We start from the raw sequence: 11,318 nt of genomic DNA, 5'->3' as shown, positions 1-11,318 counted from the left end.
TCGTCACTGGTGAGGAAGAGCTTCACTGCCTCGACCTCGTCGCCGTCGTACTCGCGCCGGTTGCAGAAATCTTCACTCCGCCGCCGTCGTAGCTGTCTCCCTTTGCCAAGTTAGGACGTGGGAGATCTAACTTGACGAACTTCACCTCTGTTCATCTCAGTTCGTCGTGTTCTTCAGTTCGGGTAATTAAAAGTTACTTTTATTACTCACTTTGATTCTCAAGCTTTCCTGAAAATCTTCAAAGGTGTTTTATTCTTCAAATCTTCACACAGATGAACACCTCACACACTGTATGCTCTTGATCCATTTCTCTAAGCACTCATTTTCTTCAAGATTCCTCAATTGTGTGGATTTTCGATCTGTACAACTCTGGAACCTAAGACAAAGAACGCTTAGTGAAATTCCTCAAGGCTCAACTGGTCAAATTCCTCAAAACTTGTCTTTTCGAAAAACCTTCTGAGAACGCATATGACCTCTCCAAATTACTCGCACCTACACTCTGTTCACAGGTACTCATGTCCGCTGCTGAATCACTAGGTTCTCATCAACTTAACTCATTTGCAGCGTTCCTCAAAGAAAAACTGCATACTTCTTCAGAGTGTTCAATTGTTCAAATTCCTCATCTGAAGAATATGGCTGAAGGAAAGAGACTGCAGAAAGGAGGAAAGAAACCTGAGGTCATGACTGCTTTCGAAATCCCTGATGACATATACAAGGATTATTGCACACCTGATGAAGCCAAATTTGGCAAAGAGAACAAAAATCAGCGCAAGGTGCGCATTCAGAGGATTGAACGGAGATGGGCAAGAGAATGGAGGGAATACAGATATGTAACTCCAAAGTACATGAAGAAATTCGCTTTAAATCCTCCATGCCCAAGAGCTCCATTGGCACCTGGCCAAGTAGCTGATCCCACCAGCATCAAGCGTGGTGAGGACTTTCCTGAAGAATGGGCTAGGCGCCAAGCTAAATTGGCAAGACAAGCCAAGGAGGCAGTGAGGAAATTCAATGAGGATTCTGCTGCTGCTGCTGCTACTGAGGCCTCGGTCAAGCCGAGGAAATCAATGCCAAAGAAGCCTGCTCGCAAGCCAAGTGCTTCACCAACAGCGCCCTCACGGCCAAGTTCCTCAGCTATGCCCTCACGGCAAATTCCTCAGACCGACACTGCTCCACCAAAGTCCTCAACTCCTGTGCATCTGGCTACATGTCAAAGGACTATGGGTTTCTTGATTGCTTCTGGTGTCTCAGCAAGTTCCTCGGCTGCACCAATGTCCTCATCAGGCCCCACACTATTGAAGACTAAAGCAACAGCTGGACGCGGTCCTTGGCCAAGTCCAAGGAAGAAACAGGTCGCATTCCAAGTGCCCTCTGATGATGAAGCTTCTGATGAAGAACTTGCAGAAATCATCAGAGACAGGCAAGTGAAGGCTGCTAGAGCCAAAGGCACATCTGTGCCACTGCTTTTGGATCCGAGGAAAATCCTCGATTACATTGACCTCTAGCACAAGGATCCAAACACCCCCATGCCTGATTTCCAACTGACTCCTGGTCAAAGTCACATGCTGACCCATTTCATCACTCAAGAGAAATGGAAGTTTGAAAAGGCCAGAGAAATCAAGAAGGCTCAATACAGGAAGGAGAAGCTCCTGAAGAAAAATGTTGTCAGAATGACACCTAAGGAACTTCTCCAGGCTCAGTCTGAAATCCAATCCCTCAGCAAAGACTTCGATGCATACTATGCTGATTGGCAAGGAGCCAAAGTGAGATTTGTCAACCTGATGAAGAAAATGACAACTGTTGCAGCCCCATCGCAACAAGAAAATCCTCAGGCTGCAGACTCTGCTCAGCCTGCTGAAGAACATGCCAGCACCGCTGATGACTTTCAGCCTGCTGAAGAAAATGTAAGTTCCAGGGCTGATGACTCCATTCCAGCCGCTGATGAAATTGCCAGGGCATCCACTAGTGGTGCGCGTGAAGAAACTGAAGAGATCAGGGCAACTGCATCAGTTGCGCCTGAAGAAAATCAACCAAAGTCCTCAGCTCCTCCCGCGCCTACACCAACTCTAATTCTTCCTTCTGCCTATGAAGTGAAGAAGACCAAGGCTGCAGAGCGAGCTGCTGCGAAGAAAAGGAAGGCATCAGCTGCGTCAAATTCTTCGGTTGTGAAGAAAATGAAGCCTATGACCAGCTCTCTTGAACATCCAATTGATGTCGTTCCGATTTCCTCCATGTCATCAAAGGAAATTGTTCCTTTTGGAGAAGATTACAAGATTCCAAGCGGATCTGATGAAGAAAATCATTCTGCTGCTTCGTCAGAGCAGATTGATGAAGAAATTGAAGTCGATACCATCCCTTCAACTACAGTCAATTCCTCACTTATGCCTTAGTTCACAGCTGAAGAGGCTGGTGTTGAGGAAATTGAAGATGAAGATGTGGATATTGGATGCTCCACACCAGTGATGAATGATGACTTTTGGGAAAGTCAGCATCCCAATACTCCTCTCTTCACTCCTATTCAACAGATTCCTCAGTCCCCGGCAACCACAGTTCAAATGGGCTCTGAAGAAACTCATCCCACTTCCTCTGTTCATGAAGATATTCCAGCCGCTAGTGCTGAAGAACCTGCTGCTGCTGATCCACAGATTGCACAAGAAGAGGAACCAGAAATTCCTCAGCCTGAAGAACCTAAGCTTGTGATTCCTGAGGTAGTGATGCAACTCACTGACATTCCTCTGCCAAAACCGAAGGATCCGTTCTCAAGCAAACAGAAGTTCAAGGCTGAAGACTTCTTTTCCGAGCATGTGTTCTTCACTGACTACAACCCATATGACTCTGCTCGCATAAGGAAGAGGCGTTTCTGGACTGCCAGTCAAGCCAACTTCTATTCCTCAGTGCTGTTTGACAAGGACAAAATCTTCGATCATGAACATATTCCTCAAGTGGATATGGAATCTCTGCCATGCTTCGAGCCAGTCCTCAGTGTTATTCATGATGCAGGATTACTGAATTTCTGCACTGACATATGCGATTGGAATGAAGAACTCATTCTTCAGTTCTACGCCACACTGCATATCACTGGAGACGCTGAAGATGTCAACTCATGGGTGTTGGATTGGATGACCGAAAACACTCACTACAAGGCACCGGCAACTGAATTGCTTCGTGTCCTTCCTCTTGATCCTCCCCATGACAGTGCACATTGCATCTACAATGACCCTGAATTGTCAAATCATTATATGCAAGTGCTCATGAAGCCTTTGAAGCCAGGGCAGGCCCCACGAACCAAATTCCTCGTCAAGGAATTGCTCTATGTGCCTCGGACTGTCTATTGCATCCTGACGAAGACAATGAGTCCTATCAAAGGCCACGACTCAAATGATGAAGATGTCGTTGGCATCATGAAGAACATGCTTTTCAACATCATTCATGGCGTTCCCGTCAACTTCCATGATTTCTTCATGAGGACTCTGGCAAATGTTGCTATGTCACCTTTCGAGCTGAAGCCCTATGCGCCTTGGATTATGAGATTCATAAGGGCAAGATCTTCACTGAATTACAAAGCTGACACTCTGAACCATGGTAGCTACTTGCCTCCCATTGAAGTCCTCAAACGGAAAGTTTCTTCAGCTGATGATAAAGGCAAGGCAGCTGCTGTGATCGATGAAGGCATTCGTCCATTGGATGGTCAATTTTGCCTGGCTACATCTTACTCTACAAATGATGACTCTGCCACACACGATACTACGGCAGGCCCTACTCCAACAAACAACCCCGACAACGCTGGCGCTCCTCCATCAACTTGAAATTCTTCAGGGGCGTTAGTCCTCAGTTTCACTCCTTTTGGTCATTTGATGCCAAAGGGGGAGAAATCTGAGTTAGTCTTCAAGCGGGTCTATACTAAGGGCGTTTTTTTAAGTTACAACTCTCGTTCTTCCGAAACTTTTATTGGATCGAGTTGTAATCTTAAACCCGATGGTGCCCTGATACTTTTGGACAGTGCTCTGATACTTTTGATGCACTGTGCTCTGATACTTTTGATGCTTTCGGCATGCTTATTCCTCGCTAATATTATTGCACGCATGCTGAACTTCATCAGGCACCATATTTCATCATGCATTTCAAATTCTTCATATTATATATCAAATGCATGTATGAATTACAAGATATAGGGGGAGATCTCCATGATTCAACTCTTCAAATGTGCATTGCCTCAAAAGCAAATTCCTCACTATGCACATCTTCAGGGGGAGTTCTTCTATATCTTGTAATCAAATTCCTCAATATCAGTATTTACACTTCATATGTTTATCCCCATTGAAAACTTAACCTATGTTGTCATCAATCACCGAAAAGGGGGAGATTGTAAGTGCATATAGTGCCCCTTAGTGATTTTGGTGTATTGAAGACTTATAGGTTAAGGGACTGATGCATTTGTGAGTGTACACAGGTCTATAAGTCTATGAGGAGTTTGATATTTACAGAGAAAGTCGACCCCTAAAAATGAAGTTCTTCAACTGAAGACTTTGATATTCTGAAGACTTTCTGAAGACTTTGAAAGTGAAGAAATTGGTGTGACCTTGAAGACTTGCTATTCACTTGAGGAACATGAAGCGTGACGACTTTTGTTTTCGTAGTTTCATTTTCTCTTTCTTGAGTCATAGGAAACACCGTACTGTTAAAGGGGGTCGAGGAAATACTAAGGAAAAATTTCCATGTGATGCTCAACTCAAAATCCTACACCTACCAATCCCTTTGAGTGAAGCCATTGGAAATCTCATACAGTTCAGTCAAGTTCTTCAGTGACAGAGACGCAGTTCTTTTGGTCACTGATGACTTTGCTCTGACTGAGGAGTTAGGAATTCGCCAGTGCGAATTGCCTACACAGTGAGGAATATGATAGCCCTGAGGAATTTGAGAGTCAAATTTCCGACCGTTGCTGTGCTGCGCACCGGCTGTCCCAAAATATCTTATCCACCTAACAGTCATATCATTGAAGGGCATTTATGTCTTATCATGCCGGGCTGCTCCCTAGGCTATAAATAGCCGCCCCCTACAACCACTAGTTGGTTGGCTGCTCCGAGAGAACTTGACACTTGTCATTTGAGAGCAACCCATCCTCCGAGGACTTTGAGCGAAAATCATCAAGTGAGGAAAATCCCAAAACCAAACCCCCACAAACCCAAAGTGATTGAGCATCACTGAAGAAATTGATCCTGCGTGGATCCGACGCTTGTTACCTTTGAAGACTGTGCTTCTTCCAGACGGTTAGGCGTCAAGGTCTAGAGCATCCAAGAGGAATTGTGCATCGCCGAGTGACCAAGTCTGTGAAGGTTTGGAAGTCACCTGAAGACTTACCACGAGCGATTGGACGAGGCCTGCATGGTCTTAGTTCAAGGAGAATACGGTGAGGACTGGGTGTCCTGAGTTGCGGCTCAGTGACTGGGTGTCCGGGACTGCGTGTCCTTGAGTTTAAATACTCAGCCGCTCCAACCAGACGTACAACTGAGACAGCAGTTGGAACTGGTTTACCAAATCATTGTCTTCACCAACTAACTGGTTCTATTTCCTCAACCCTTTCATTTCCTCATTACTGTGTTGAATGTTTGTTCATATCTGTGCTTGAAGACTTTGACTGAAGACTTTCTCAAATTCCTCAGTTCAATTTCTTCAGTCTGTTTGTCTTCATCTTGTGTTATCCTGTGATTACGCTTTCTGTACTCTGTGCTTGTCTTCATTTCATCATGATGACCATGCTTGTATTCTGTTATGCTTACTTCTGAGTACTTATTCCGCTGCAAGTAGTTCTTCGCTAAGGAATTTCCTCACCAGCAAATTCCTCAGTGAAGAATTCATAAAAATCGCCTATTCACCCCCCCTCTAGTCGACATAACGCACTTTCAGAGTCGGTCTACTTGTCACGGACGTGATGTCTATATTCATGATCATTGCCTTAGATATCGTCATAACTATGCTCTTTTCTATCAATTGCTCAATAGTAATTTGTTTACCCACAATATGCTTTCTTTCAAGAGAGAAGCTCTAGTGAAAACTATGGCCCCTGGGTCTATTTTTATCATATTATTTTCAGAACTATAAAATCAAAAACACAAAAATACCTTGCTGCAATTTATTTACTTTTATCTTATTTTGCACTTTTACTTATCTTTTATATCTATCACTATCAGATCTCATCCTTGCAAGTAACCGTGAAGGGATTGACAACCCCTTTATCGTGTTGGGGGCAAGTATTTGTTTGTTTGTGTAGGTGCAACGATTGGTGACTTGTGTGTTCCTCCTATTGGATTGATACCTTGGTTCTCAACTGAGAGAAATACTTATCTCTACTTTGCTGCATCACCCTTTCCTCTTCAAGGGAAAAACTAACGCAAGCTCAAGAAGTAGCACGAAGAATTTCTGGCACCGTTGCCGGGGAGGATCAACATCAAGCCTACCAAGTTCCCATCATAAACTCTCATCTCTTGAATTTACATTATTTGCCATTTGCCTCTCGTTTTCATCCACTTCTAAAACATTTTCAAAAAAATACAAAAATATTTTTTGTTGCATTTTTCTTGTTTGCTTCTTTGCTTACTTTGAACCTATCATCATGAGTGATTTTGGTATGGCACAAACAGATGATGGTAGAACTCCTAAAATTTGACATTCTACTAATCTGGATGCTAAAACTTTTGTTTTGGGACAAGGGAATGTTATAGGAAAAGGTGCCATCCAAGAATTCTTTAATTGTGTTGGAACTTTGACTTGTGATGATGCTCCTATACTTAAAAGAACTAAAACTTATGCAGAAGCTGTTTCAGCACTTGTTCTTAAACTTGAGAAAAGATTCATTTGTACTCATCCTACTTTGCAAAGATTGTTTCATGAGTTGATTGTTATAAAAGATCTTAGAGCTAAGAAGATAGATACCCTTGTCCTTATGAATGAGTTTGACTACATAGTGCGGGAAGCTAGGGAGATTTTTGACTTTTATGATATGAGCCATGAAAAAAGGGTAATAGATGAGATCATTTACAATAGTGATTATTTATTAAGACATTTTCTTGGGAATGATCGCATCTTTATGAGAACCTTAAAAAGGAAGTTCCCATTTTGGATATGATCCAACAAGTTTTCACTTATGTTAATCAACAATATTCTTGGATTGTAGTCGGTAATCAAAGGGGATATGAAGATGGACAACTTGATAATGCTAAAATTTCTATCGATGATGTGTTTCATGTTATATTTGAAAAGCCTCCTAACAAAAACACATCTATGGGAACTAAGAAGAAAGAGGACAATACCTAGATCTATGCAATATGCCTAGCTAGAGGCGTAAAACAATAACGCTTGTTGGGAGGCAACCCAATTTTATTTTATGTTTTTTGCTTTTTTCTTCTGTTTTTCAATAAATATGCAAGTATACTTCTGTTATGATTGTGTTTTAGTGTTTTAGTTAGTGTTTGTGCCAAGTAAGACCTTCGGGATGATTTGGAAGATTGTTGATTTGATTCTGTGAAAAAATAGAAACTTTTGCGTATAGTAGCAGAATTGTTAAAAAAATGGAGCATGATAAAATTCTGATTTTTTTACACTTTATTGATATACAAATTTCCCACGTTGTCCTAATTTTTCAGAATTTTTGGAGTTACAGAAGTTTGGATAAAGTCCATATTACTACAGACTGTTTTGTTTTTGATAGATTATGGTTTTATTGTGTTGTTTGCTTATTTTGATGAATCTATGGGTTGTATCGGGGGGTATGAACCATGATGAAGTTAGAATACAGTAGATATAATGCAAATTTAAAATTGGAATGAGTTTACAACGGTACCTAAAAGTGGTGATTTGCTTTATTATACTAACGTATCTCACGAGTTTTATGTTGAGTTTTGTGTTGTGAAGTTTTGGGTGAAGTTTCAGTGGACAACGGAATAAGGAGTGGCAAGAGCCCAAGCTTGGGGATGGCCCATGGCACCCCAAAGTAATATTCAAGGACAACCAAACGTCTAAGCTTGGGGATTCCCTGGAAGGCATCCCCTCTTTTGTCTACAATCCATCGGTAAATTACTTGAGGCTATATTTTTATTCACCACATGATATGTGTTTTGCTTGGAGCGTCTTGTATTATATGAGTTCTTGCTTTATTTGCTTTTTAGTTTGTCACAATCATCCTTGATGGACACACCTTTTGAGAGGGACACACATCAATCATGAATTTTTTAGAATACTCTATCTGCTTCACTTATATTTTTTGATCCAGCTAGTTGCTCTAGTGCTTCACTTATATCTTTTAGAGCATGACGATGGTTATATTTTACAGAAATTTATGAACTCCCATGCTTCACTTATATTATTTTGAGAGTCTTATAGATAGTATGGCAATTTGCTTGGGTTATGAATTTAGTCCTAATATGATGGGTATTCAAGAAGGATATAATAAAACTTTCATGAAGATCATTGAATATATGAGAAGTTTGATTCCTTGCATTTGTTTTGAGATATAAAGATGGTGATATTAGAGTCATGCTAGTGAGTAATTGTTGTTTAGTAAGAATATTTATGTTAAGGTTTGTGATTCCCGGAGCATGCACTATGGTCTCTTCTTATGCTATGAAATTGGAGCAATTATTGATTTTCATCCTTTGTGTGGAGGTCGGGAGTGTGCGATGGTTAACTCCTACCAACCTATCCCCTAGGAGCATGTGTAGTAGTACTTTGCTTGAGGGCTAATAAACTTTTGCAATAAGTATGTGAGTTCTTTATGACTAATGTGAGTCCATGTATTATACGCACCCTATACCTTTCCTCATTTTGCTAGCTTCTTCAGTACCGTGCATTGCCCTTTCTCACCTTGAGTTGTGGTGCAAACTTCGCTGGTGCATCCAAATCCCGTGATATGATACGCTCTATCACACGTAAGCCACCTTATATCTTCCTCAAAACAGCCACCATACCTACCTACTATGGCATTTCCATAACCATTCCGAGATATATTGCCATGCAACTTCCATCGTTCCATTTTATTATGACACATATCATCATTGTCATATTACTTTGCATGATCATATAGTTGGCATAGTATTTGTGGCTTGGCCACCGTTCATATTCTTTTATACATGTCACGCTAGATCATTGTGCATCCCGATACACCGTCAGAGGCATTCATATAGTCATATTTTTTAGTTGTAATTCTTGAGTTGTAAGTAAATAAAAGTGTCATGATCATCATTATTAGAGCATTATCTCATGTGAGGAAAGGATGACGGAGACTATGATTCCCTCACAAGTCGGGATGAGACTCCAGACGAAAATAAAAAAGAGGCCAAAGAGCCCAAAACAAAAAAAAAAGAGGCCAAAGAGCCCAAAGAAAAAATATATAATAAAAAATGAAAAATGAAAAGAAAAAATGAGAGAAAAATAGAGAAGGGACAATGTTACTATTATTTTCCACACTTGTGCTTCAAAGTAGCACCATGTTCTTCATGATAGAGAGTCTTCTATTTTTGTCACTTTCATATATTACTAGTGCGAATTTTTCATTATAGAACTCGGCTTGTATATTCCAATGATGGGCTTCCTCAAATTCCCTAGGTCTTCATGAGCAAGCAAGTTGGATGCACACCCACTTAGTTTTCTTTTGAGCTTTCATACACTTATAGCTCTAGTGCATCTGTTGCATGGCAATCCCTACTCCTTGCATTGACATCAATTGATGGGCATCTCCATAGCCCGTTGATTAGCCTCGTCAATGTGAGACTTTCTCCTTTTTTGTCTTCTCCACACAACCTCTATTATCATACCCTATTCCATCCATAGTGCTATATCCATGGCTCATGCTCATATATTGCATGAGAGTTGAAAAAACTGAAGCGCGTTAAAAAGTATGAACTAATTGCTTGACTAACACTGGGTTGTGCATGATAAATACTTTGTGTTAAGAAGACGGAGCATGACAAGACTATATGATTTTGTAGGGATAACTTTCTTTAGCCATTATATTTCAAAAAGACATGATTGCTTTTTAGTATGCTTGAAGTATTATTGTTTTTATGTCAACATTAAACTTTTGTTTTGAATCAAATCTGAATATTCATTCCACATAAAGAAAGATTACATGATAAACATGTTAGGTAGCATTCCACATCAAAAAAATCTGTTTTTATCATTTACCTACTCGAGGACGAGCAGGAATTAAGCTTGGGAATGCTTGATACGTCTCCAACATATCTATAACTTTTATTTATTGTTCCATGCTATTATATTATCAATCTTGTATGTTTTATATGCATTATTATGCTATTTTATATCATTTTTTGGAACCAACCTATTAACCTAGTGCCAAGTGTCAGTTGCTATTTTTTCCTTGTTTTTGCATTTACAGAAAATCAATACCAAATGAAGTTCAAATGAGACAAAACTTTTTGACGTTTTTTCTTGGACCATAAGACACCCTAGAAGCTTCGGGAGGAGGCCGGAGGAGCCACAAGGTGGCTCATCTAACCCTAATTCTTATTCTACAAATACCCAAATATTCCTCGTAGACCAGGGGCACACCAAAAATACTTTTCCATTGCCGCAAGTTTCTGTCTTCACGAGATCCCGTCTTGAGGCCTTTCCCGGTACTCTGCTGGAGGCGGATTCGATCACGGAGGGCTTCTACGTCAACCTTGCTACCCTTCCGATGATGTGTGAGTAGTTTACCACAGACCTATGGGTCCATAGTTAGTATCTAGATGACTTCTTCTCTCTCTTTAATCTTCAATACAATGTTCTCCTCGATGCCCTTGGAGATCTATTCGATGTAATCTTCTTTTGCGGTGCGTTTGTTGAGATTCGATGAATTGTGAGTTTATGACCAAATTATCTATGAATATTATTTGAGTCTTCTCTGAACTCTTTTATGCATGATTAAGATAGCTTTGTATTTCTCTCTGATCTATTAATTTGGTTTGGCAACTAGATTGATTTTTCTTGCCATGTGAGAGGTGCTTTGTAATGGGTTCAATCTTGCAGTGCTTATTCCCAGTGACAGAAAGGGACATGACACATATTTGTATTGTTGCCATTAAGGATAAAAAGACGGGGTTTGTTCATATTGATTGGATCTATCCCTCTACATCATGTCATCTTGCTTAAGGTGTTACTCCGTTCTTGTTGACTTAATACACTAGATGCATGCTGCATAGCGGTTGTGTGGACTAATAGTAGTAGATGCAGCCAGGAGTCGGTCTACTTGTCACGGACGTGATGCCTATATTCATGATAATTGCCTTAGATATCGTCACAACTATGCGCTTTTCTATCAATTGCTCAAC

The sequence above is a fragment of the Triticum aestivum genome, chromosome 4B (genome assembly GCF_018294505.1).
Source record: "Triticum aestivum cultivar Chinese Spring chromosome 4B, IWGSC CS RefSeq v2.1, whole genome shotgun sequence".
In the NCBI taxonomy this organism is placed as follows: Eukaryota; Viridiplantae; Streptophyta; class Magnoliopsida; order Poales; family Poaceae; genus Triticum; species Triticum aestivum.
The sequence above is the reverse complement of the archived record's forward strand: the minus strand, read 5'-3'. Positions refer to the sequence as shown.